This window comes from Dendrobium catenatum, unplaced genomic scaffold, assembly GCF_001605985.2.
Source record: "Dendrobium catenatum unplaced genomic scaffold, ASM160598v2 fragScaff_scaffold_231, whole genome shotgun sequence".
In the NCBI taxonomy this organism is placed as follows: domain Eukaryota; kingdom Viridiplantae; phylum Streptophyta; class Magnoliopsida; order Asparagales; family Orchidaceae; genus Dendrobium; species Dendrobium catenatum.
Window position 1 is genome coordinate 8,388,576 of NW_021318693.1, and position 12,038 is coordinate 8,400,613.

The window sequence follows — 12,038 nt, forward strand, 5'->3', positions numbered from 1 at the left end:
ACAAAGTAGAACACCTTGTAATAAATTGTCCAAGATACAACAAAGCTGCTAAAATCAGTACAATCCTTGTGAGAATAGTGAAAAGAATTGACCACCAAGATCTCCTCCGTCTATGTACAGATTTCTTCAATTGCAGAGAGCTTTGAACTCCTTTTCTCAACTGTGACAACTCTCTAGACCTCTCGAGTAAATAATCTCTTCTGATTGTATGACTCAGGTCCTCATTTGCAATTGCATTACCATTATTCATTGTGCTCAGTCCTCCATCAGCAAGAATGCTGCTTTTTGGATTCATTGCAAAAATTCTTATATTTTGCTGCTACAAAACAAGGTGTGATCTTTCTTCTTATTCTATCAGTTTCCTATAATGCAGATATTGGATTGGCCTAACAATTGAATAAAAATATTAAAAAAAAGGTAAGAACATTCCAAACAGACACATAAATTGCAAACTGAAACTTCAAGCAACAATAGATTCCATCATGCGTGTCATGGCAAGTGGCCAAAAGGAAACAACTTATTAGATATAAATACACAATAATAATATTTGCATAAAAGACCAAAGCGGACAGCAAAGCCAAGTGAATGAACTAGAAAATTTACAAAAAAAAATAATAATTTTGTTGCAAGAAGCGTCAAATTTGAAGCTTTTCCAGGGAAAAAATGTTAAAAATCTTGGCAGTGGGTAACATCTATGTTGCAAATCTGACTTTATGGATTAAACTTTTGATGATAGCAAACATTCATGATTCCCTATGACTGCTTTGCCTACTAAATTTTCAGGACCACAAGATCGAATGCAACTCAAGCCAGCTCAAGATCGGGTAGATATAGGTTGAGTCAAGTCTGTATTTTTCCCTTTCTTGAGTCAATTGTAAAAGTGGTTCCTGATGCTAAGTATCTTTGCACACACACACTTGAGTGGTTTTCTGAATTTTTCTGTTTTGAGTACATTGGCCTGGACGATGTTCCTATCGGCCAGGACGATTCAACTAAAAATAGAAACCCTGATTAGGGCATCCTGATTAAGCAACCGTCAATAAGCAAATCGTCCCGGACAATACGTGTATTGGCCAGGACGATAGGCTCAAATCAGAAAAAATCAGCCGCCATTATCAATTTAGGTATTCTTTATTTTAAATTATCATCCCGGACGATCTCCATATCGGCCTGGACGATACAGCACAATTATACCTAAATTAATCTGGCAATTATGGAAAGTGATTAAGGCTGATTGATACGATTATTTACTCGAGAGGTCTGGGCTCACGGCCTTGACCTACGTCCACTCCTTCAGCAAAAGGTCTGGGTTCTCTGCCCGCTTCAGGAGGAAGCAAAAGGAGTCGGTTCTCTGCCGCACCGGGGTTGGTGAAAAGGAGTCTGTTGTAAAGGCTTCTCCGCCTAACTGTGGGAGCTAAAAGAGATACACTTAGTTAGTGCAATACTCGGAGGGTGCCTCCGAGGAGTGAACGTAAGTCAAGGATTGACCAAACCACTATAAATCCGGTGTGATTTTTCTTTATTTTGCTTCCGTGTTTATTTTTTTGCACCTTGATTTATGTGGTGATTTGGTTTTAACATTTTGTTGTGCTTTACATAAAGAATTTTTTTTTTAAAATACTAATTCACCCTCCTCTTGGTTAGCCTCGGGCTAGTTCTTAAGGACTTAACATCCCTAACGAACTTTCAATTTCTTCCAGAGAAAAAGTAGATTTCTTCCCTCCGATGGCAAAGGCTTCGTCTGAGCTTGAGGGATTGAGAGAGGGAGAACTTATTTTGAAGATAGCAGGTAAGAAATTATGAGCACATGCCTTGAATAGCTGGTGCCATAGCCATTCTTTAGATAGAGCTTTAGTGTTTGATTTAGACTTCTTTCATCCCAACATCGCCACAACAAATTATGAAAGTTCCAACAGCTTTCAGCGAGGAGTACCAGCTGCAAGGAGTTCTAACAGAGAGCCAATGGAGGAAGTTTGATGGATATTCCAATATTGAAGTTGCCCAGTTTTCTTTATCTTCCAGGAAGTCGAATATGAAAATGCAGTGATGGGAAGATGCGAAATAAACGAATTAAATCTTTCAAGAGGTCGTCAAGAAGTCGAATATGAAGAGGCGATGACGGATAGATGCAAAATATATAAACGAATTAAATCTTCCTAAAAATTAAATGCGAAGAAGCTCGAAGTGAGAAGAATTTACCAAGAAGTTAAACAATTAGAAGAAGTCATAGGCTATGGTAGAAGGGAACAGTCGCACCCAAATACCAAGCGGAAGGGAAATTTTGAAACGCGAAAGGCCTAGGCGACGTCAGTTAGAAGAAATGTTATTGAAGTTATAGAAATTGAAGATACCGTAATAAATGGGGAACGAAGGTCTCGCCAGTGCGTAAGCGCTTGAAGGGACGAATCTCAGAGGAACACGGGAAGCCGTTGCTTCCGCTGCTAGAGTAATCGAAGGAAGCAACCAAGTCCAAAGGAGTGTCCGGACTCCAGTGGCCACAAGTCGCAGCCTCCGTTGTCGGGGGTGAAGGACCCTCTACTTGCTTCCTCTTCAACTTTCGTGCGAGCGAATTTCTAACCCGCTCAATTTGAGCGAGTTTCGATGCCGCACGAACAGCCTCTTGTAATACACTGTTGATGCTTCGAAGGACTTCCTTATGTTCCGCTCAAAATCAAACAAACGACGCAATTTAAGAAATGCATGTAATTACATTACTTTATCCTCCTAATTTTGCATATCAAACAACCCCATAATCAATAGGGCACAAAGCCCTCTGCTAACTAAGGTGGATTCAAATTTGACCTCTTAAATAAATATTCACCCTAGGTCTACAAGGTCCTCTTTGACGAAGCAATCAATGGCTGCCGATAAGGATCCTTTTGACAGGTTGGGCCGACTACCTCCCCTAAGTAGACTAGGGACCACAATGGCTCGGGACGACGGAACCATGGGATCTTGATCGGGCCCATCATCAATTGCCCCACCATCCAGTTTAAGTGCAAGGAGGTAAAATTTTTAATTTTAAATATCCAATCTTCGACATTTCCAAGCCCATGTTGCTACTATATGTCAGATAATATGTATCTCTACATATCTGATTGATGCTAGCCTTAATCGAAACTTCTCTATAGGAAAACAGAACTCATATCATAAAGTATTCGAAAATGAGGGCGAAATCTCTGGGTAAACTCACCTGCCTTCCCAAAATTTATCTCGGTACTTAATTCCGTTAAAACTCCCCCAAAATAAAAGTAACGGCGGGGGGGGCCAGCCAGTGCCAAATTTTCAGAGCCCACAAGCCTCTCCCAAGTCACGAGGCCATATTATTCTAACTGCTGCCCAGATCTTTGGTATCAGTCCCTTCATAAAATTTTCCTCTAGCACTGTCTCAGGAAGGTGATCTGGCTAGCAAGGTACTTGAATCTCTCCAGGTACTCCGTCATTAAACCCTCCTATGTCAAGGCAAAGAACTTCTCATAGAAGTCTCCTCGCATGCCAGTTCAGAAATGTTCTACCAAACAATCCTTGAACTCTTTCCAACTCCATATGGGTCATCACATGTCCCTCCACTACTACCAAGACAAAGCCTTCCCTTCCAAACATACGCCCGTAGTCGTTAGTCTCTCCTTTGTCAATCCATTGACATCAAAATATCTTTATAACTTATAGATCCACTCGTGCGCATCCTCCCCCTCAAAAATTGGCATCTTCAGTTTCCTCACCCTCGGGTCACATTCGTTTCCCCTAAATCCTCCATGACCTCCCATTTCTTGACGAGGAGGTGCTCCGCAATTGTCACGATCTTCCATCCGGCGATCATACCCAAACCCTTCATCAAAATCCCCACTTTTTCATTCAAAATCAGTACCCCGGCGATCGAAATCATCCCCTCTATTTTCAAATTTAGCTCCCCGTCTTGCGTAGTCAAAGCTTATCTCCTCCATAAAAAATGGTTCTAGAGGAGTCATTCCGTCTTCTCCCTCCAGGATCTCTACTTCTGGATTTTCCCTTCCGCTAAATTTGTTAAGGTTCCCATCACTTCAATGGTTGCCGATAGTTTCCTTTGCTTCAAATGTCACCGTTTTGGTTTTAGCTTCAAGCAATTTCTTCAATATGTCTTCCACCACGGGGAACTTTTCCTCCATCCTTTCATTGAAGGATGCAATCTGATTTTGAAAATCAGCAATCTTCTCCTCAAAATCTGCTTTAAGTTTTCCAAGTTCTCCCTTCAAAACTTCCACTTTTCTTCCGTCCAGTGGTTCCCCTTCGATCGACGTGCTATGATACCAATTTGATAGGAAACACTTGAAGATCTCAAGTAATTCCTATCAATTTTTAGAAAACCACGAAAACAGTAGATAGTTTTTATTATTTGATGAAAGGGAAACAAAAAAAGCAAGATACAATTAATCCTCTATTCGAGAAGAGGATCGATCTCTCCCAAATCTCTAGACGCCGCTAGAGCCCAAAAGAAAACCTACAGCTTCTTTCCAATGCTATTAAAGGAAAGGATGAATTTGGAGTTCTGGTTAGCAATAAAGGCCCAAGGATTTCACACTTACTATATGCCGATGACGTTATCTTCTTTGTTGAAGCTAAAATTAAGAATGTGAAAGCCATTAAAGGTATAGTGAATAAATATTGCGGCTGGACAGGTCAAATGGTGAATATCAATAAATCTGGCATGCTTTTTGGGAAAGCGGTATCTAATATGAAGAAAAGAAAAATTAAAGACATATTGGGGTTCAAAGAAGTTAAGGAATTCAATTACTTGGGAACTAAATTGGCTTTAAAGAGGTTGTCTAAGACTGATTTCCAATTCATATTGGACAAAATTTTGAAGAAACTGAATAATTGGGGAATCAAATACATTTCATTAGTAGGAAGAATTACATTGGTTAAACATGTGATTCTTTCTATTCCTTTATTTCACTCTACTGCTTCCTTAGTTCCCAAGTCTATTGTTCAAGAGGTGGAGAAATTATGTAGAAATTTTATTTGGGATAAATCTAATGAAGTTCACGATTTGCACTATGTTAGCTGGAAGAAGTTGTGTGATCCTGTGGATCTAGGTGGCAGAAGTATACATTCTTTATTAAAAAAAATGGGCCCTCTTAGAGCTAAACTTGCTTGGAAGTACATAAAAGATGATGAATCCTTATTACATAAATTTGTGTTCCCAAAGTATGGCTCTTGTTGGGAGTCTGAAAACAGAATTAAATCAAATTCTGCAGCGTGGAAAATAATCAAAGATGGAGGAAGATCCTTGAGAAGTATAGTGAGATGGAAGGTTTCAAATGGTCACTCTATTGATGTCTTTGAAGATGTATGGATATGGGACAAAAGCTTGAACAAATGGCCTACATTTGTGAACTCACAAGAAGATTTGGCTGATGATTCGAGATTGGACAAGTTTATTTCAGGCAACCATTGGTGTATTCCAGAATTGAGAAAGTTTTTCGGCAAGGATTTGGTGGAATTAATCTGCAGGATTAATATTAATCCGGATCTGATTGAAGACCAAGTGGAATTCATTCACATGGAATCTGGGAGATCAATTACTGCAATGGCTGCTGATAGAAATGTAGTTAAACCAATTGACAAGGCGGATTGGAAGTGGCTGAAGAATATAAAACTTTGTGGCAGAAGTGATAATTTCTGGTGGAGAGTACTAAATGAAGCTTTGCCCACTAATGAATTTTTATTTCATAGAAGAATTTATTGGACACCTGATTGTTCTAGAGAATGCAATGAAAAGGAGGATATTAATCATCTGGCGTGTAGATGTAAGAAGATCGTGGATGTGATTCAACACCTGAATAAATGAGGCTTTTTCATTCCTCTATTCAATAACAAAGAAGAGATGTACAATTGGATTTCTAAGCAAAATGGTTTTCTTGCCAGATTACTGTGTAATGCAGTTTATTTATCCTGGAAAGACAGGAATGAAATTGTTTATGGGAAGAAGGGAAGTAGTTCTTTTCATATTGCGGCTGAAGCTGTCAGCCTTTCAGGAGTTCTAAATCCGCTTAATTATGAAAATAAGGAAAGGTTGAGTACCAATCAGCAATTGCTGTTTGATAATCGTTGGTATTCTCCTCCTCCAAATTGGATCAAGGTAAATGTTGATGCTACTCTGTTTCACTCCTGGCTAGAGATTTTAAAGGTAGATTTATAGCGGCTTATGGAGTACCTCAATTGCACTGGGACATTACCAATCTAGAGTATCAAGCTATAATTACCGCCAAGGAGTGGATCAAAGATCAAATGCATGGGTATCAAGGCATCATCATTGAAAGTGATAATTTGAATGTTATCAAGATGTTTCAAAAGGCTTGCAAGATGGGAGTTCAAGGTATGGATAAGGTTTCTTTTGTAGATTCTTTTAATTATGTTATTTTTAATCATGTTAGCAGATTTTTGTGCTAACTTAGGTACTTTATCTTCTTTCTTATGGGATGATTTAATCCTGGATAAGGTTCCTTCTTCATTTATTAAGATTTTGAAGAAGGAATCTGATGACTGTATTCATTAGGAACTTTTTTACAGTTCCTTGCTTTTTCATTTTATAGAATCTGCTTTATGCTCTTCTCAAAAAAAAATGAAGAATTTTATGAATTTCTGAAATGGTTTTAATTGTATTCCTTTTATTACAATGCAATTATATATATTTTTATATGCTTGAATTGTGTGATTCTATGAAAATTTGATGTTGGAGGAAATCTTGTTGCGTTGAATGCAACAGGAGTCATAAGGGTTTGTTTTTAATATATAATATATACTAAGTATCTGGGAGTCATAAGAGTCTATTTTCTAATATGCTGGCATAGGGAATAATAAAGGCTTGAATTCTGACTAGTTCTGATGAGAGATATAAGTGTTTAAGGAAAATCTATTATTTCCTACTCAAATAAGTGGAGTACTTATTTATTTATTTTCCCTACATTTTACATTAAATTTATAATGCCTGCAAGAATTATTCTATAAGGTACAATGAATTGTTATTAACTATTTCAAAACCTAGTTAAATGCATAATGGATTAATTAAGTGTGATCTGCTAAGCTGTGTTGGCTCACACATATTTTGCATTATATTTCAGGTCAGGGAAAGTGAAAAGAGCGGGTTGAGTAGTTGTGGTCCCAGGTTCTAATTGCCCTAAGTTGTCATAGGTATTTCTTGATTATTTTTGTACAGTCAAGGCTAATTTATTTCTCTGTTGTCTGCTCTATTCTAGATTGTAGAAATATACTATAGCATGTAACTTTTTGTTGTCCATTAAAAGAGAAGCATAAATATTAAGTGTTGCAAAGATGCGGATGTTGAGGTGGATGAGTGGCTTTACTCTTAAGGGAAGGATACGAAATGAGCATATACGTGAAAAGGTTGCAGTAGCTCTAATGGAGGATAAGATAAGAGAGACTTAGATGGATTGGCCACATAAAATGGCAGCCTTCCGATGACCTGGCTGGGAAAGTTAATGTATTAGATTTGGCTTATTTTAAGAAAGATAGAGGTAGACCTAAAAGACTTCGTTAGAAAATTTTTGAACCTTTATTTATTATTAACTGAGAATTTGACTCTTAACATAATACAACAGAGAAAATGATTCATGTAGCCGACCCCACAGTGGGATAAAGGCTTGATGTTGTTGTTGTTGTGTAACATTTTTTTGTATAGATACATTTTGATGATGGATAAAAAGACATTTGTAAATGAGTTTACTTCATATTCAATTAAAAGTTAATTAGTAGCTCTGTGATAAGGAAATATGAAAAATCTCCAAAAGGTAGATATTGAGCTTGGTCTATCACCATCCAACAAAATATGACATGTTTTATTTGTGGGTCATATTGGGTTGGATCGTGACATCTTTGTTGTAGGTATGAAGTTCAACAATTGAACAAATATCAATTGCTCCCTTCGTAAATGGCTTACCTGGGTAAACAAGTTCAATTACTCCCACCACTAATGTCATTATCTATGCATATGAACGACGCCATGTTAGCCCCTTCTACACGTGTTTGAACGCTATTGAAAGTGACATATAAAATATTCAACTGCCATTTGTGCACACTTGGCTACAATTTGTTGACAGTACAAACAAAAACACCTCTCTATATATGTATTACATCATATTTATATATTTACAGTTAAAGACTGGTACTTCCTATGCCTAACTCAAGCACTATTGCTGTGTAGGGTATTATCTGCATGGGCCCATCATTTACAAGAGCCCAACTACCTGTAATGCACAAGTCATTGCAAGCACATGCAATAAACTACAAACTAACACAAACGCACTATAAGCACACACACTTGCAATTATTTAACCAATTTTATACAACTTTGTGTAAATCTCTATTACACGTGCAACTTGCAGCAAACATCACTTCATATATTATTCACATGGCATGCCCTCCTATATGTACATGTAGAGCGACTTCACATAGCCATAACATTTACCTCTCCCTTTTACAACAATGAAGTGTAAGAGAATCACTAAAATACTAAATACATAAGTCGTCCTCCACGGCCATCAAGGTTGTAACAAACCAACACCGCTAGATGAATTTGACTCTCTAATAGATTAATATAATATAAGTACCCAACAATTTATCTATCAAATCACTCTTATGTAGCATTCTTCTCCATGATCAAATCACCATCCACTGCATCCTTTTTAATTTTGAGTTAATTTTGGGAATCCTTGTCATTAACATCAAGCTCCTTCATCACTGATATCTTCTCATGGGACATTAACATCTTCATATTTAGCTCAACTTCAATCAATGCTTATTCACATGCACCTAATCTCCTTTAATAGCCCAACAAAACAGCATTTTAGTTAAAAAAAACCACTTTGCAATTGTTGTAGAAGTATCTCAACAAGACACATAGCAATGATTTTGCTCATATCGGATCATAATGCCATTAAGATGAGGCATTAATGAATCCTTCTCCATCTTAGAAATGTCAATGCGGAAGATAACATCAAAATATTCAATAATGCCAACATCAAATGGAACCTCCCAATCAAATCACACTTTTGAATAAATTGCATTTATAGATGCCCTCATTATTATATATCTGTGAAACTTTTACATTAGATTACCCTAGCTTTAATCAATCCCACATTCAATGAGGTCCTTCATATATAGCCTTGTAGGGCCTTGCTTTAATCTAAAATTTTACGTCACTCGAAACCTAATTTTAAGCATCCTCCCATTGTGTGTACTCCTTTGAAATATCTTTCTATTCATTTTTCAATTAGTTTTTGTTGGACGAAACTTAACCTCCAGGGTGACTCTCAAATCCACCCATTTCTATGCATTAATAATTACACTAGCTAGAATTAGCACATCTTGTCATTGCAACGCCACTTCTCCCATATTGCAAAATCAACAAAATTCTAGTGAACTTGTCTTACTCTACCATGTTATGAATAAAACTTATCTTACTCTTACATCACCCCGATCTACTCAAGGGGATATAGTGCATCCCAAGCAACCCATGCTAAATTGCTATGAAGGAATTGATTTACATTTCTTCCTTAAGAGCCTCCAAGATAGTAATAGAAGGCCTCCCTACAACAAGATCATCTAATACTCTAGTCCACCATAAACATTTATGCATAAAAAAAAGTACATGATTACATTTCTCACCCTCTTTGCATCAACAAAATAAGCAGCAACAAAGTAGTTCTTTAAATTCTAAGAAAAAAGTTCTTAAGTTGCCTTGCACCTTTTTCTACACTAAAAGACTTCTGGACAATGAACTTCTAACTGGGGGGGGATTCACGTTCAAGTTGAGAATGATCAATACTATTAGAAAAACAAATATTTTAATGGCCATTTCATCTTGTCCATGAGCTGTTGATGTCATCTCTTTCATAAATATTCACTGGAAAGTCTTTAATTGTTTCTTGATATGTGAAAACAATCTATGTGAATTCTCTCATCATTGGGAGATGGATTTCCTATCAAGTTCTTAAGGAAGGAATCTCTCACACACACACACTTCAACTCCAAATGACATTGGCATGTCTTCAAACCCCACTCTAATACCACTTGTCATAGTGTCAAGAGTGAACCAATAACTTAGACATAATAGTATTATACACACAACATAAAAAAAGGAACTAAGAGACACCACAAAATTGTAGAATTAAAAACCCATATCCTTTTATTCACCAAGAACTAAAAGACACAGGATTCATAAAAATTCCCCATATACACTTGTACAAAATTACAACAAACGGCACACTGTCACACATGCATTTGCCATTTGTGCACATTTGGTTGTATACAATTGACCGTAACGTTAAACAACACCTCTCCGTGCATGTATCATGCCATAAGTTTTATAAATTTGAGATCTGTTTTGTACGCTTATACATCATGCACCACTGGTGTGCGGTGTGCATGTAATGTCTAGACCCTCTGTTGCAGCATTAGATAGGTGCGCGCAAAGCTTCACGCAATAACAACTTGTCATGTGCGCTTGACACAAACTACTTGTAAGGTACGGCCCTGCACATGGCGTCAATGTTGGCGTACACATGTACACACAGAAGTGACTTCAAGTCAAGCCATGATATTTACCTTGTCTTCTTCCTTTTGGACTAGCAAAGGGCAGAAGTTAATCAATCAATACTCCAACACCTCATCCACTGTCGTTAGATGTATAACACCAAGCGAATGTTGGCTTGATTTGTGAACATGTCTTTATATCAAAAAATATCATACATAAATGATCCTCACCGATTTTCCCAACGAGCATAAGGAAAAGAATGGTATTTATAGATGACTTTCCATTCAGAATATCAAAACAATTTGGTACATAAAAGAATAACAAGTACAAAAGAGACCTGATTTACTCTCAGATGCCTACTTTTTTGGGTTAAATTCTACATTCAGAAACAAAACAAGCTTAAAGTTTTGCAATGATTTCTTCATTTAGAAAGAAAGGGTTCTCAAGTAACTCAGTCATCAAATACAAACTCCACAACATCCTGGTTTCTGTGAATAACTAGAGCCAATTTAACTTAAAATCGAAGATTTGAAGCAAAAACAAGAAGATTAACAAATATTTGTGAATAGAAATATCACACGCACCGGAGCAAAACTAACCAAAAGGAGATACTCCCTCGCCGGCGAAGCGCATAAACATCACAGGATTACTCAAAATTTCCTCGTCTTCATTATGATGATTCTTAAACTTCTAATCTGCCGCAGTGGTAATACAAACGCAGAAGAAAGAAAAACAAAGGAAAGGGAAAGTGAAAATGACGATGCTTTCCAAGCAAAGAATTTTGAAAACGGAGAACATATCCCTCTGATTTCAAGAATGGAAGAAAAGTAAATAAAGAGGCGTTGGAAGTTGAAACGCTGGCACTTCTGGAAAGTCCTCTCACTAGTCGTTAGTCAGTTCAAGCATGTCAATATAAGGAGACTGCGAAGATGGGCCAAATGGCTCTCCATGAAGCCTAAAACCGGGTTGGATTTTGACCCGATGCCATTAATGAGAGAAAAAAAAGTATAAAGCTACTTTAATTAATTGGTTATAATGATCTTGTTTTAATCAGTATGCCCGTAATAAGTTTGTTTGGCCAAATTATTAAAAAGCTTATTTTTTTGGCACTATATGCATATTAGGTTGCCCTTCCTTTTGAACTATATCTCATTTGCAATGTATGAATCGTTCAAATATTCTTTTATTTTCCCATCCTCTCACAGTGTTTTCTTTTTTTTCTTTTTTTTGACATTGTCAATATTTTTTATATATTTTTTTGATATGCACATTATGGTTATGGGGTTTGTACCTATTAAACTAAAATAAATAAATCATAGCAAAATTTAAATCTAACCAAAGCTATGATGAATATTATTTGACATCCAAAACCTATAAGAGGGTTCATTTTTATCGATATTTTGATAGAATCAAAATGAAGGGCTTAACCATTATTAACTATTACATAATGAAGCCAATTTTAAGAGGAGGGCTTGTGATATATTTTCAAAAATTGATAACATAATTA

At 36.8% G+C, this 12,038-nt stretch overlaps 1 protein-coding gene across 7 annotated transcripts in view; it reads right to left on the minus strand.

Moving 5' to 3' along the window:
- Positions 1-11,419, minus strand: part of LOC110097727 — a 29,421-nt gene extending 18,002 nt beyond the window's left edge. For 5 of the 7 annotated variants that reach the window (XM_020824272.2, XM_020824270.2, XM_028693158.1 and 2 more), the window contains exon 1: positions 11,116-11,419. The gene's annotated coding sequence lies outside the window, so the exon portion shown is untranslated. The remainder of the gene's footprint in view (positions 1-11,115) is intronic. The other 2 variants (XM_020824271.2, XM_020824268.2) reach the window with 1 other exon arrangement.
- Positions 11,420-12,038: the final 619 nt, after the last annotated feature.